Source organism: Desmodus rotundus, chromosome 9, assembly GCF_022682495.2.
Source record: "Desmodus rotundus isolate HL8 chromosome 9, HLdesRot8A.1, whole genome shotgun sequence".
Lineage (NCBI taxonomy): Eukaryota > Metazoa > Chordata > Mammalia > Chiroptera > Phyllostomidae > Desmodus > Desmodus rotundus.
In genome coordinates this window covers 21,216,409-21,231,969 of record NC_071395.1, presented here as the reverse complement: position 1 = coordinate 21,231,969, position 15,561 = coordinate 21,216,409, and the positions used below count along the sequence as shown (strand labels likewise).

At 40.5% G+C, this 15,561-nt stretch overlaps 1 long non-coding RNA gene across 1 annotated transcript; it reads right to left on the bottom strand.

The window, feature by feature from the left end:
- Positions 1 to 3,041: 3,041 nt before the first annotated feature.
- On the bottom strand, positions 3,042 to 12,177 carry LOC123480580 (uncharacterized). Its single transcript, XR_008425171.1, has 3 exons — positions 12,070 to 12,177; positions 10,036 to 10,135; positions 3,042 to 3,215 (listed from the first exon to the last, which is right to left on the bottom strand). It is a non-coding gene; the product is annotated as an uncharacterized lncRNA (long non-coding RNA).
- Between the last annotated feature and the right edge of the window lie 3,384 nt (positions 12,178 to 15,561).

Genomic DNA, 15,561 nt, shown 5'->3' with positions numbered 1-15,561 from the left:
TTGCCTATTCTGATATTTTTGACTCTTTTCAATTGTTTTATTTCAATGTATGTTACAACACATAGTTGCTCTTTGATTTGAATCTATTGTAAGGGACTATCTTTCAACTGAGCAGTTCATAACATTTATGTTTATTTACACAACTATGATTTTGAGTTGAGAGCTTGTTTTATGTTGTTTTAATGTTTGATTTATTTTCTGACTTTTGGAACAGTCCCTCATTCATTCAATATTTGCTGAATAAGGTGTGTCAGATATTGTGATATGTAACTATGTTTCCGTGGCTTTTTATTTTATTTTATTTTATTTTACTTTATTGTCTAAGAAGGTACTTATCTTAAAATTTTTTCAGTTTAAAAATCACTTAACTGCTTAATTTAAATGATGTTCCCCTATTATTCTTTCTTATAACACCCTTTAATATTTATTCAAAGTACTTTTTGATTCTCTATTTGTGGGTTAATAGTTTAATGTCTATCCCAATACTAAACTCCATTAGGAGAGGCATCTATCTGCTCACAACTGCATACCCAGGGCCTAGCAGTGATTGGCATATAGTAAGTGATTCAAATGTTAGTTGAAAGAGATAATTAATTAATTGATAACAGATAGAATTAAAAATTCAAATTGTAGTTTTCTTTAATTTAAAAACACTTGGATTCTATATCAAGTAATGGGATCATGGGCTATTTTCATTCATTTTCCTGTTTGTATATTTTTTGTACTTGAAAATGTTTTATGATCACCATTGCTGATAAAGAATGAAATCATGTGATATGAGTTCCTTCCTAATAAAAACGAAATTAGCACTAATTTGCCTTTTTATATCTCTCACCAATATCTACTTATTTTTACTACTTAGGGTTTCAATCTTTGATGCAGACTCTTGATTAACACGGTAGCGTGTGTTCAGTGCGGGGCACAGTAGGGACCATTATCCTGTGGATAGGCTATCAATTCTTCGAGTCAAGCATCAGAAAGTTTTTCAATGTTGTTAAATTGGGTTACAGAAATATTATTGGGTTACAGAAATTTCTTTTATTTGGATTTTTTTAAAGAAAAGAGGACTTTCTGGGACAAACTAAGCGACCTCCAGACACCAAACACTGGTAGGTGGTACAGGACCTGTGAGCGAGGCGGCCACTTCTTATTCTGTCGCCTGCACACTTTGTGTTAGCTTCCTGAACATAATCTCTAGATTAAGGGGAAAAAGCATAGGCTTTCTAGCAGAATTCGGCATCCATACTGCTCTTCTAATATCTGTTTCTAGATATGTATGTGTACTAACCCATAAAATTGTTGGTGCAGGGCTCATTTGTATCAGCACCTGTCACTTACACATGATGTGCCACGTGAACACATGCTCGTACATACATTCAGGGGGAATATTAAGTGATCATAATAATGATTCTGGTTAAGTAACTTGGTCACTAATGCTTTCAATTTAATTAAACTGGAAAACCCATCTTTTAGTTTCATGCACAAACCTTTCAAAATACTTTCAGCCGTTCTCCTTCCCTTTTCAGTTGCCTTTGGTCCTCCCATTGGGCAGAGAGTGGCTGTCGTGGTAGCACGCACTTACCTGATGACACAAGGTTACAGATATAAACAATGGTGTGTCTATGCCAACAATCGTATGCCCTAGAATGGACTATGTAACTCCTGAGCAGAAACTATCACCCATTCCAAGTACATTAATAAGTAAAGTTGCCTTTTCTTAAATGAAATAACAACTTTTATAGAGGTAAAGTGAAAGCTTTAAAAATAAATGGGAGGTTAAGGTTATAATAGAAATGTAATTTCATTGTAGAAAGTTAGAAAAATACATGAAACCTGTTTTAAACTGAGACATGGCTTTATTTTTAACGGAGCTATATGGCAGAGAATAGGTCTATCACACAGAATTTCAAGGAACTTAAGGTTCTAGCTTCAAACATTCGTATAGATCTTATGAGTACTGCTTAAAGTTATGGAAGAAACTGAACCAGCTGTGAAGGGATTGTCCAGTTACCAAGTGACAAAAACAATATACCAACAACTCAAGAGTAAACTGAGATTTAAAGTTCATTATAAGAAATAATGTTCATTCAAAACTACTTTTGAGTTAACACTGAATTCAATAAATTTTTTAAAATTTCACTAGCTAAATAACTAACTAACTAAGTAATTACAGCTATATCTGACCATTATTTCTGAATTAAGGGAAAAAATTTTGGGCTTTAAATTGTACTGCTATTTAAGCTTCCAATAAAGCTCTTCCTTCTACTTGGGATGAGAATTTGCAGATACTCTATTGGAAACAATCTAAATGTCCAACAAGGGTGTAATGGATTAAGTAAATTATGATATATGCTAATGATGTAATGCTATGGGGCACATTTGAAATAATGTTAAGAGTATTGAATCATGAGGAAATACCCCTAGTGTGAAATTAATATAATCAAAATATCTCAATATGTGTGTTTATATTTGCACATGACTGCCACCCTTTTCCATTTATGCAAGTTTAAATTGTCTGTTACTTGCTAGAATATTTGTAGATTATTAATGAAAAATCCATTTAAAAAACTTCAGTTTGCTTTTTTTTAAACTGATGCTTTGCTTTTAGAAACAGCATCACTTTGTAGCCTTCAGAATCCTTGTTAAAGCAACAAGATAAAAAAAAGAAGCACATTTAAATTTTGTTTTCTACCATGAACATATCACATCTAAAATAGTAACATTAAAAATAATGTTACTATTATTACTATAATCATGCAGATATATGTTCCTTGTATTAATACTTGAAAACCTACCCAATGGTCCTTTTCTATGATGTTTTGTATCTGTGGTACCACCATACATACATGCCTGTAGTTTCATATAAATAGTGATTACCCTAAATTTAAGGAATTGCCATAGCATAGGTGTAATTATAAGTTCTGAAATTTATATGTACCGATTAATCTCACCAACATCAAGAAACCAAAGATGGTCTGTGGGCTTATCCTCTCTCATGTTCTCTGCCTGCTTTTTATGGAAAATTAATACTTTATGCCTAATTAAATATTACACCTAACTTTATGCCTAATGCTATCTATTGTACAGAGGGAAGTTACTGTTTCCTCCCTCAATTCTAAACAGGTAACAAAATCACACAAGAGAAAAGACCTTACAAAAGGAAGAAGGAAGTGACCCCTTTGCTCCTTGAACACGCACTGCTCCACCTTCAATACCTAAACATTAAAAAGAAAAACAGGACCACTTATTTTAATATAAAATCTGCTTATTATTTTCAGTTTTTTATTAAAAATTGTTTTAATCCTCACCTGAAGACATGGTCATTAATTTTAGAGAGAGAAGAAGGGAGGGAGAGAAACAGGAGAGAACCATCGATGTGAGAGAGGAACATGGATCGATTGCTTCCCACATGTGCCCCGATCTGGGGCCAGAGCCCGCAACCTAGCATGTGCCCTGACCGGGAATCAAACTGGTGACCCTTCAGCCTATGGGCCGACACTCCAACCAACTGAACCACACCAGCCATGGCTGTTCATTACTTTTAATACGCCTGTTTTTTTAAAAAAAAATGAATTCAAACATTAAAGAGTGAAAAATATTAGAAATTCCTCTAAAACAAGAAATGCAACTTATTCTAACTTGCTATCTATTTAAATGATGTCACTGACAAGATCACAACAGGCCTTCTAGCTTCTGAATACATCTTTGTGAAATGAAGAATCTTTATCAGCCTCACTGATGGAACTGTCATTACTTAGTGAAGTGTCAGAAAAGTTGGGCTGATGACAGCCTAATACAGCTCACATCCTCATCTTATAAATGCAGCTGTGTGCCATTTTACATGTCTCTGTCAATGAAATACAATCTCTCCCTCTGAACTAAGTAACATCTAAAACACTACTCAGGATGAATAAAGCATGGCATCAGGATAAAGCGTGTGTTAATAAACATTGGTTCTAAGCAAGAACATGTGTATCCGTGGGTAAATAATATGCATGCCTGCATTATTTGGTAAGTGTGATGAGGTAGCTCTTTTTTTTTGCAGACAATAGGCAATTTTCAAGAGAAGCAAAAATCTTAGTTACTATCTTCATATCACTGAAATCATTCTGAGAGTTTTTAATCTAACTTATTTAACAATGTTGTACAATAAATATAAAGCAACTTTAAGTTCTCAGAACAAAGATTACAAAGGTATTAATAGTTTTATCACACTTCTACCTTTGGTATCTATTTGATCAAACAAACGCTTTATTTCTTGGTGCGCAGAGTTGTTGAAGGGGCCAGGACTTGCAAATCTGGGAGAGCTAGATTTAATTCCCAGTTTAGCTGAATGTTCCCAGACAAGTTACTCAACCTGTTTGTCTACCTTTCCTCTTCTGCAAAATGAGCATAATGACGTCGGAAGAGAGCTGTATAGATTACGTAAATACCTATAAGGAGCCTATCTCACACCATGGCAGTAGTAACGTAATAGTTGATGCTCAATTAATTTTCCTTTTCCTTTCTCAAGTCACTATTCAGAAACCATGTGCATCGTGAACTGAATTGCTAGCTGCAAGCTATTCAAAGTGAGAAACATAGCTGATTCATATTCTACAACCTGAAATGAATCTCTAAAAGACCCTAGTATCTAAATCATTGGAAACAATATTATTTCAATAAGTTCAATAAAGCTCTTAGAATTTCATACATTTTATGACCCAGCTAGCTTTTTCTTTAAATGCATTTACAAGTATTGATTTAAAATCAAGAAGCCAGTCAAACAAAAATATAACTGTACCTCTTAATTCAGGCATATAGTCTAACTAAACAGCTTGTAGTACCATAAAGTCAGAAAAGTAAACACTGGAAAGAGATAGTTGGCCTTGTCGTTCCTATTAAACATGTCAAAGTACAACATCTAAAAATATTTGAACAATCTGCCTAATTTCCATCTGTTATATTTCTCAGAGGATAACTAAAAGTTCATGAGAAAGTTCATGGTAAGTTCAAATATGTCATATCAGGGCATTTACAGAGTAAAAGTTCACTGGGAGTTTATGATTATTTTTTAAAGACCGAAGTGGAAAAAGAATAAATATACTAATTGAAGTTATTTTAAATTGCATTATGACCACTGCACTTTTAAGCATCATAAAAACAAATTATAAATTTTAAAAGGCCATGTGCAACACATAATGGCAACAATGATGATTATAAGGACGATGCCTAAGGTAGTACCCTTGGGACCACTGTTAGAGAAGAAGCAGTAGATCAATTTTGAATGTTCTTGATATTATTTAAAGAACAAGTTGTCACATTTTACATGGTATTAAATTAAAATGTCTCCAGAGCGATTTTCCTTTCCATAAGGGACAAACAGGTCTACAGTTTAATTCTCTTGGATAAGGTCTTACGTGTTTGTCATCACACTGGGATGCTTCAAGCAGAAGTCTGCCACGTGCTAAGGTAACATCATGTTTAAAATAAATCAATGTGCAGTTATGGCAGCAAATTCATGCAGAGCAGTTAGAAGGAGGATGCAGATGAGGTAAAAAGGTACTATTGACACAGAAATCTGACAGCTCTGCCAGGTTATCTCTACAGCAGTTTTCACGTGTCATAAACTCAACCTGCACAGAGAGAAGGACGTTTAGCAGGCCTAGATGAGGGAGCCAAAGCTCTCATAAGATAAAGCTAATTAACAGACCTGTTCTGTTCACACTCAAACAAGTAAGTCGACTGATATTTTGTGTGTTCCCGACAGCTAATACAAGTATCCAAGGACCTGCAAAAACGGTTTGCCTTTCACAAGAGGGATGTGACACCCTTTGCATTTCACAGGGAGCCAAGCTCAGATGGCACTAAGGAATCAGCGCCAGTGAAGCACCTGGTGCTTGCCTGAAACATCTACCTTGTCAAATTGAAGTGTTAATAAAAACTTACTCATTCCATTCCCCTTCCTGTTGCAGCACAGAAGGTATCACCTACAGCAAGATCCATCAGGTGGAACCCAAGCGATGTTAAGATTGGAAAGGTAAGTAATGACTTGTGCTAAATGACATCATGTTTTTGTAAGAAGCACAATCTGAATTTAGACTTCCATGTCCAAAGAAGGGTCCAAAGTTATTTTAAACACTGTCTTCAGTGAATCCACAAATCTTTCATACCACACACATAAGTGGTTTATAAACGTAAATGTATAACCAATCTAGGCAGATGACATATCACATTTTCTAGACTGAAGTGACACAGATTAGAAAGAGATTTCTAGAGCTCAGCCCAAAGAGTTATACCAAAATCCAATAATTAGACCAAGTTAAACAATCCTAATTGTTCATCACATAATACAATGGCTCCTTGCTTAGGAGCATATCACTCAAAGGCCAATAACCTCTCCCATGATGTCATCTCCAGTGACCACTGCTATGTTCAAGTGGACGCCGGCCTTCCTGGCCATCTTGTCAAGGGCGGCAGGCAGCACACACGAGAGGGTTGGTGGCACCAGCATTGCTGATCACACACACGCCTGCTGGGACAGACACCGTGGCAATCGCTCTGATGCTCCATCGTCGGCTTTCATTCACTGAACTGCTTTCTCTCCCCCTTGTTTTTTTGTTTTGTTTTGTTTTGTTTTCCTTTTAGAGGTAAACACCCCAAAGGCGATGGCGCCCCTACACAATATTTAAGTGGCCAAAGCTACTTCCGGTGTTTATGCTCATCAGATGCCTGACTGGTAACTGACATGGAGGGAGATGTCACCATTGGGTCCTAATAAAAATATCTGTGGTCAATTAAAAAATGACTATTTCTAATTTTAAAAATTCTCCCGATTTTTCTAAATGATCTTCTAGAGAGGACTGATCCAATCAATTATACTTGAAAAGCTCCTGTAACTTGATCTCTGAAAGTGATTTGCTGAGACAGGCCACGAGACTATAGAGACCATTACAGACTTGGCTTAAACTAGAGATTTAAAATCCCAGGTTTCTAAAGTAGAGAGGTCTTTAGTGATCACCTAATCCAGGAGTTCTTACTTTTTAAAGATTCATTATCCTTTATGGAATCCAATAAAAGCTATGGGTTCCCTCCTTAAGGGAAAAACATTTTTTTGTTTATAATTTCAGGGTTATGTCAGATATCCCTAAAGCCCATCCTTGGATACCACATTAAGAAACTTTGACCAAATCCAACCACCTCATTTACAGATGATTAGGTGCAGAGAAGCTACGTGACTTGTCCAGGGTCATGAAGTTTGTTGGGGGCAACAGCAGGATGAAAACCCTGCTTGTCCCACTTCCTGTCTGCTGTCATCCGTGCTGTTCGACTCTATATCCCTATATGGACTTGTGTGGGTGGCTAACGGCCATCAGACAAAATCTGCAAAGGGCTCTGAATGCTCTGCGGAACCACTCCTACTACCTGGCCAAAGAATGATTATTAATTATAAACGACTAGAATTTACATCCACGAATCCTCTTTCTAACTAAAGACATGATTTTTTTCCTCTGTTTTCACTCTCTTCAACCTATTCTCCTTCCCATCTCTTTCCACCCCACCAACACTTTCTTGAAAAACGCCCTCCCTTCATGGGTCTTGGGGAATGCATTCTCCAGGTTCTTCCCCATCTCTTCCACAGTCCACCCCTTCCTTCCAGATGTTACACCTCATTCTTTGCCTCCACCAGCCCTTGCCTTTCCCTAAAGCCCAAACCTACTCTCCTTTATATCCATTCCCACCACTCACCTTCAGAAATCCTTCCCAATAACAGCATCAACCAATCCTTCTATTGAAAGAAACACCCACCCTCAAACCTGTTTCTATTTCCACCCTCTCACCCAGGAAGAAGGGTGTTAACTGACATCTTATAATTCCAAAATAAAATGTAATTTACAAAGAACAGATTTATTACCAATACTTAAGGTTCATAAGAAGTTTTGGCAAGTCTGACTGACACCTTGCTCTCCTCTTTTTCAGGATTACTGATTTTTTGAAAAGGGGATATAGCTTCCTCTAGTGTAAAATAACAATATTTTACAAAACAGACCCTCCTAACATGTATCCTGAGATGCATTAACAATAAAACCATGGGTACATCAGACTAGTACTTACCCAAAGCTCTTCCTCCTGAAGCTTTTCATCTTCATGATCTTAAACACCAGTATACTGTAAGGCATTTATCCTTCTTAAGCAGAAATACAGTTTCAGTGCTTAAGAGATCTTCAGTAATGCCACCTGAGGTTACCTCAGGACCCAGCTGCAAAAGACTTCCTGTGTTCATCCAACAAACCACAGCACTAGATAATGAGGCCAGAAACTGGGTTGTGGTTCAAGCAGGGCGAGCAGCTTTTAGGCGTCCCGTAGCCACAAGTTTCAATCTGACCCCAGGAGAGACCCAGGGGAGAGGAGTGATCAAGTATAATTATAACTCTCTGACTGGAAATCAACCCAAATATGCTGGTGGATTAACACTGGCTATATTTTTAAATATTCTTTCACCCAATAGCAGCTACCTTCTTTCCTGAGAACCACACCAAGGTGGCTAACAAAGGCTTTTGAATGTTCAATGAGTTAATTATTTACTTTTATATATAAAATAAGGTAAAATATAGGTAATATATATGTGTGTATGTGTATATGTATATTTACCTATATTATATAATACATAAATGCATATCCTCTCTTAAAATTTGGCATGCCATTAAATACAGGAAATTAAGATGATCTAAACATCTTCTAAGATGTTTAGAAGACAAACATTTTTCAAATTACCCTTTTTGTGACTGTCCTTTATATATGGGGCCATGGCAGTCCATAGGAAATCAGGAACATAGCCCAAGTCCTAAATTATAAGGATAAATGTGTTATCCACTAGTGAGTGAGTTTATTTGGTCAACTCAAAGGCAACAGACTAGTCAATCATTTAATTACTTGCAAGGCTACATTAAATTTTAAGTAACTGTAATATTTATGTTGTCTAAAAACAGAACTAATCCCTAATGAATTTGAGAATATAACTAGTCAATGGAAAAAAATCTGACATTATGTTCAAAATAAACTTAACTTGCATTATTACCAAAGAGATGACATAAGGATGACAACTAGACAAATTAGTCACTTCTCCTTTGTGATCCATAGTGGTTTTAACTCGAAAGTTTTAGTAAGAACTAACATTCCCAACACTCTACACATCCTGAGGACATCTAACACTAACTCTCAAGGGAAGCTAATGATTTTACATTTAGTTGATAGATTATAGAAACAAATGCAGGTGTCCAAAAGGGTGGAGTACAGAAGAGGTACCATGGATGATGTAGTTACTCATAAGTGTCTCATTTTTAGTCAAACTGTAGTTTAAAGCACAAACTAGATAATTAGTTATGTTACTATGGGTTCCTTTCAAATTAATTCTACCAAGTAAAAGCAGCTGCCTACATGGACTAAATGTCACAAAGCTGATGACATGGCTACACCAAGACCGGTATGTATTCTCTAACAAGCTACACAATTTGAATGGTTCTCTTGTCTAAATGGAATTTCTGCTGGGGTACTCCATGCTTCAAGCCAATTTCTTAGCCTTACAATTAAAACAAAAAAAAAAGTTTAATTCAGTAGGACTAACAGAAATATGTCAAAGTTAGGACTGAGAAATGTATCATGGATTAGATATGACAGCACAAGCAATTTTTCATGTTAATCAAGCTTTTCATAACTATAATATTGGTGGCTATGTAAGATTTCATTGCCTGGACCTCTCACCATGTATTTAACCATGTCCTTATTGCTGGCCATTTAAGCCTTTAGTGTTTCGTGAATGTTACAAATAAGGCTACATTATCCATCTTTGTGAGCAAAGCTCTTTCACACTTAGCTGTAGTCTAATTTTATCTAACTTAAGTGACAGGAAATAAACAAACAACTTATATTTTCTCTAATAATAAAACTTAACATTTTAAAGTTTTACAATATGTCACGATGCAAACATTGTCTTATATAATTCTCCTTTAAGGTATGCTTACATTGTCATTAAAATGATCACAATAATTAACTTACAGGTGATTTCCTTTTGCAGCAGTTAGCAGGCCCGTAGTTACCTCTGAGAGGTAATCAAAAACCAAAAAATCCAGCTTCTCTCTGTATATTAGCGGAGGAACTAGAAGTAAATCACAGAGTGTAATCAACAATAATTTAATCATAAATGTTAAAAGTATGAGTAAAACCTTTTTTTCTTCCTTTCTTTTTAAAATGTGTTGACTTTAGAGAGAGAGGAAGGGGGAGAGAGACATCAGTTTTTTGTTGCACTTGTTCATGCATTCATTGGTGGCTTCTTGCATGTGCCTTCACTGGAGATTGAACCCACAACCTTGGTGTATGGGGATGACGCTCTAACCAACTGACTAACCTGGCCAGGGCTTATTTTCTACACATTATCTAAAATTGGAAGTTGTGCATATATATACTTATGCATTTGGGGGGCATGTTCCTGGGAACCCTTTCTAGTTTAATAAGTTTTTGCTCACTGTATTGTACATTCAAGCACTGCCACACTGGGTTGCTAATCCACATACTTCCTCACGCTGACTAAAGGAAAAGCAAATTATTACATGGTAACAGAAAAGACAAGAAAACAGAAAAATATCTGTAGCTGTGGTAGCCTATTTCCCCACTGCCAGTGCTCTCTAGAAATTATTTCCTTCAGATGGCAAGGGTCTCTTTGTAAAAAGAAACGATAAATTTCCAATTCATCAGGTGTAAAATCTTCTTTGCTCTTCCAGTCTCATAATCAAGTGAGGTACTTTGTTATATCAGCCCAATGGGGCAGAGACACATGCCAAGCACTAAAGACACAGCAGTGACCAAAACTGTCCAAATCTGTGCCCTCCAAACTCTTTGGAGTTTACATTCTGGGGGGCATGTGGGGGGTGGTCCGAAGAGGGAAATAAGTGCCCCAAAGTATTTGTTATCTGGCAAGTGCAGTAAATAAAGATAAAGCAAGTAAGAAGTTAGGAAATCCCAAAGCATCAGGTAGAATTGTAGCTATTGGTTGCAAAGTGGTCAAGGGTAGGTGTCTTTGACAAGATAACATTTGAGTGAGCAGAGAACTGAAGGAAGTGAAGAAGCCAGCCCTGCCTCGTCTGGGGGAAGAGTGTTCTAGATGGAACGACTATTAAGCACCCAAGACAGGAACGCGCTTGGCGTACTGAGATCAGAGATGGGAGGTCAGTGTGCCAGCGATGCTGGTGAGCAAGAGGGGAACGGGAAAGAGATGAGGTCAGAAAGGAAGCTGCGACTAAATCACATGGCTTTTTAGGTCACTGCTAGAATTTGAATTTCTTTCTGAATGAGCTAAACCATTGGACAGTTTTCATCTAATTCGGGACATGACTGACTTGCAGGATGACTTGTAGCTATGAGGAGAATAAACTGCAGAAGGGCAAAGGAAAAACCAGGGAGACTAGGTAGGAAGCTACAGCTATTGTGCAATTAGGGAGACGGTGGTTTAGACTTGAGTGATGATGAAAGGCAAGTTGGCCTGCAGGGGTTTTGGCCCGAGCAGGGAAAGACGGGTTGTCATTCATTGAGGTAGATACGATGGGTGGAGCAGATTAGGGCGTTCAGCTTTAAACATGCTTCTTCTGAGAAGATGTCAAGAAGGCTGCCAGGTACCCAAACGTGGATTTTAGAGCAGGACAAGTCCATGTTGGAGGCACAGATGTGGAGTCTATCAAGGTATTGATGGTAAGTATCACGGAGGAGAGCGCCTAGGCCTGGGACACTCCAAAGAGACTGAGAAGGACTGGGCAGGGAGGAAAAAGTAAAACTTCACAAGACTTCAAGACAAACCATTTTAAGGAGACAGTGATCAATTTGGTCAATACCACTGATAGGTCAAGGAAGGTGAGAGCCGGTACTGACCCCTGAATTTAGTAGTCATTGACCAAATGGGTGGAGGTTATTAGTCCTAGCTTCCCAGAAACAAGAACAAGGTTCCAAGAGATGCAGAAAACTGAACACCAACTCACATAGCCAGTTAGCAGCAGAGCTAGGCCCAGAACCCAACACAGAACACCAGCCTTCAGAGGTTACCGTGTTTCTGGAATCCCAGAGCAGGCTCCTCTTCAATGACACATTATAATGTCATCGCCCCTGGTGACTGCGATGCAGGAGGGGGACTCTAAAAGAACATGCAGACTGTAAACAAAAAGGAACAGACATCAATATTAGAACTTCGGGGCATAATGACAGTGAGACAATGGTTTAGTGTTTCGTGACAGACACAACGTCCTTCAAATCAAGTGAAACAGACAGATGCTGCACGCCCAGATGTCAAAACACACGTCAATCCAAAGAAATGTTTCCCTCACTTCCAAGGAGTTCTCTGCGCATGGTATCTCACTAGATGACTTCCATGTAAACAAAGAAATCAATAAACACCCGCAGGCCCACTCCCATGTTACTAGCACGTGTGTAGTCAGGGTCTGAATAATGAGGTTCTCATTCCCCATCCTCTTTCCTTCACTTGATTTCTTTATCAAGCTGCCCAAAAGTGGGGGGGGGATATATTTTCACTTTAGATTTTAATTTTCAATTAAATTTTAAGATTAAAAATTTTAACAAATTTTAGGGGTCCAAAGGCACAAGAGAGCCCTGAACCCTTTAGGTACGAAGGCCAGTGTTAACAGTCCCAGCTGCTCGCCTTCAGTCCACAACCACCACCAACCAAGGAGGCTCGATCGTGTAAGAAGCCTACTGTGCGGCCAACGTCTGCGGAAGGATTGCGCAGAATAGGAAGAATTCCAAAGGAAAGACTGGGGGCGGTGAAAGGGCGGGAGGGATGGCGGTGAAGGAGGAAGGCAGGCAATTTTCCAGGGACAGGTTGAGCAGAGGGCTGGCACCCGGCCAGTTGTGTTGGGAGAGAGAAAAGGTCGCTGCAAGGCTGGGACGCCTGGCGGAGAGAAGCCCAGTCGTGGGGCTCTAAACTCTCCAGATTCCAGGAGCCAGGGCTCGGACTCCAGCGCCCACACCAGGAGTCTCCTCCCTCCAGGGCTGCAGCTAACTCGTTGCACATCCCCTCCAACCTTTCCTTCCGGAAATGCAGGGCGGAGGGGAGCTTAGTGGGGATGGGTGCGGGTGCAGATCGCATCCCGGTTACCTGCTGCCGCCGCGTCTCCCCAGATGGCAAAGGCGCAGCCGATGCGAACCGCGCAGCCCCGCAACATCGGCTGCTCAGCTACGCCGGCCTCCACCCGCGCGCGGAGTGTCCGCGGCCCTGCGCTGCAATCGGCCGCCCGCGAGGGCCGGAGCCCAAGGCCAAGCCGGACGGCCGCTCGCTGCAGGCGCAGCGGCCTGACATAGCTCGTGACCCCCGGACCGACACCCGAGAGCCCGACTGCCCCTGCGCTCGCCCAGAGGCTCTGAGCATAGACGGCACCCGGCGCGCCACCTACTAGCCAGGCCCCACCCGCGCCACGTACTAGCCAGGGTCTCCAGGCCCCAGTCCCTGACACCCTGCGCTCCAGTGATTGCGACAGCCATCACCGCAAAACAGACGCGGAGCGTTACTGGTTCAGCTCCTTTCTCTGTCTCTGGAGTTTGCACCAAAGATTTAAAGATCCTCCAGCAATCCCCATTCCCTTACAAATTCTGGGTTTGAAAAGGAAAAAACCAACAGGAGAAAGACGGGGGAGTCCCCGCGCCCCGCCCCCCGCCCGACTTCTCTTCCAAGGAGCTAGAGAACTGTACCAACGCCAGCATTCTTTCTTCAGCCAGGCCCGCGAAGAAACTGTGTATTTATGAGAAACTATTTTAAGAGCTTCATTTTAAAATAAAAATAAGCTCGTATGCTTTAGATTGTTTACATTTATTAACACATTAAATAAAACAACCCAGCGAGGTTGTACAGTTGAGGAAACAGACCCAGAGAAGTCGGTCCCTTTCCCAAGGTGGCGCAGCTAGAAGTTCAAAGTGGGAATTGAAACCTAGGCAGTCGGCTCCAATGCCCACGCTCTCAGCTCTGAAGTTACACTGCCTCCGTCAGAAACAAATTCACTACAATCTCATTTTATCCCCACAACAAACCTACCGGGTGGGTACTGGTATTGTTTCCATCTTACAGACAAGGAGACCCAGGCACAGACATGCTAACCGGAAGCTAGAAAGTGGGGCAGGCAAGACGCTAGGAGCCTGTCTGATCCTTAACTACTACCATGGGAGGGGAGGTGCAATTTTTGTATATTTGCTCATACAGAGAGAGAAGGAATCATTTAGAACGTGTATGAATCTTTCATAACCTTCAAATACTGAGTCCCTGGGCATTAGGCTCAGTCCCTTGGTGTCCTTCCTCTGGCCTAACACAGGGCGGGACCGCCTGTCCAAGTAGCTCCACCATCCCTGCACTCCACCGGCCTTGCCAATACCTTAAGGGGCCCTAGACCCAATGCAGAGCCACACCAAGGTCCGGTCATTTTGCCAATAGCTGGACAACTCCTCCCTGAGTTGGGCATACTACATTTAAAGTGCCTACACATGTGAGCACCATCCCTTTCGTGGCCAGGCCTCCAGGATGCTTTGGGAAGGGGTAACCAGGGGCACCAGTACCACCAAACCCTCTTTGCTCCTAGTTGGGAAACAACGTAGCTTTCTGAGACAAGAGCCATCGAAGGGCAGACACAGAGGATGTGTAAGGCCATGCCCAAATTAGCAGCTTGGTTTATCTCAGTTCAGGAAGTTCATTTCTTTCTCCCTGCAGAGGCCAGGCCTTTTTCGCTCAATGGATGAGTTTGAGGGATTCTGGGGATGATCGAGGAAAAAGATACAACCATGGGGAGAGAGTAGCACGCAGCAAGCTTTATTTGGACATTTTGGCCAGTTTTCTTGCAGGAGCAGGAGAGAGGAGTCCCAGGCAGCATAGGACCATCCAGAGACTATGGCAGCACAGGGACCACCATCCAGAAGAATCGGAAGGTAAGGGAACACTCCTGGGGGATAAGGGGAATGCGAGAGGGGACTTATACTTCTGGGTGAGGCTGCTCAGCTACCCCTGGGGAGTCTGTGCATCAGGGAGCTCCCAAGGCCAGCAGCAGAGTGGGATCTTTAATAGCTACCAAGTTTATCTCATCTATGGCCATCAGGTGTTGGATGCAGTTTCTCAGGGTATGCAAAGCAGGCTGGTTCTCAATAGTAAAGGTCTGCATAGTTGGGCTGTGTTTAAAACATTTGCATATGTTTTAAAGAACATTTGGCTTTGCCCGAAGGCTTTTGCATTCATGGGTCCCAGCCTGTTGTGAAGAAATCAACAACCCAGGAACCAATACACGGGAGATCTTTGGCTTGTTAATGTAACATCCTAAGGTTCAGTAGGAAGTACACCCAAACACACCCAGAATCCTCAGCTCCACCAGGCTCAAGCCTCTCCCAGGCATGCCACACACCCAAAGTCTGAGTTCAGGGTGCTGACTGACGCACTTTGAATGCTGGTGTTTGACGCTGGCTGATGATTCATTCTGACATTGCTATTCCTTCATCAGCACAAAAGCAGAGGAATCTAATGTTCAGACAATCAATTATACACATACAAAA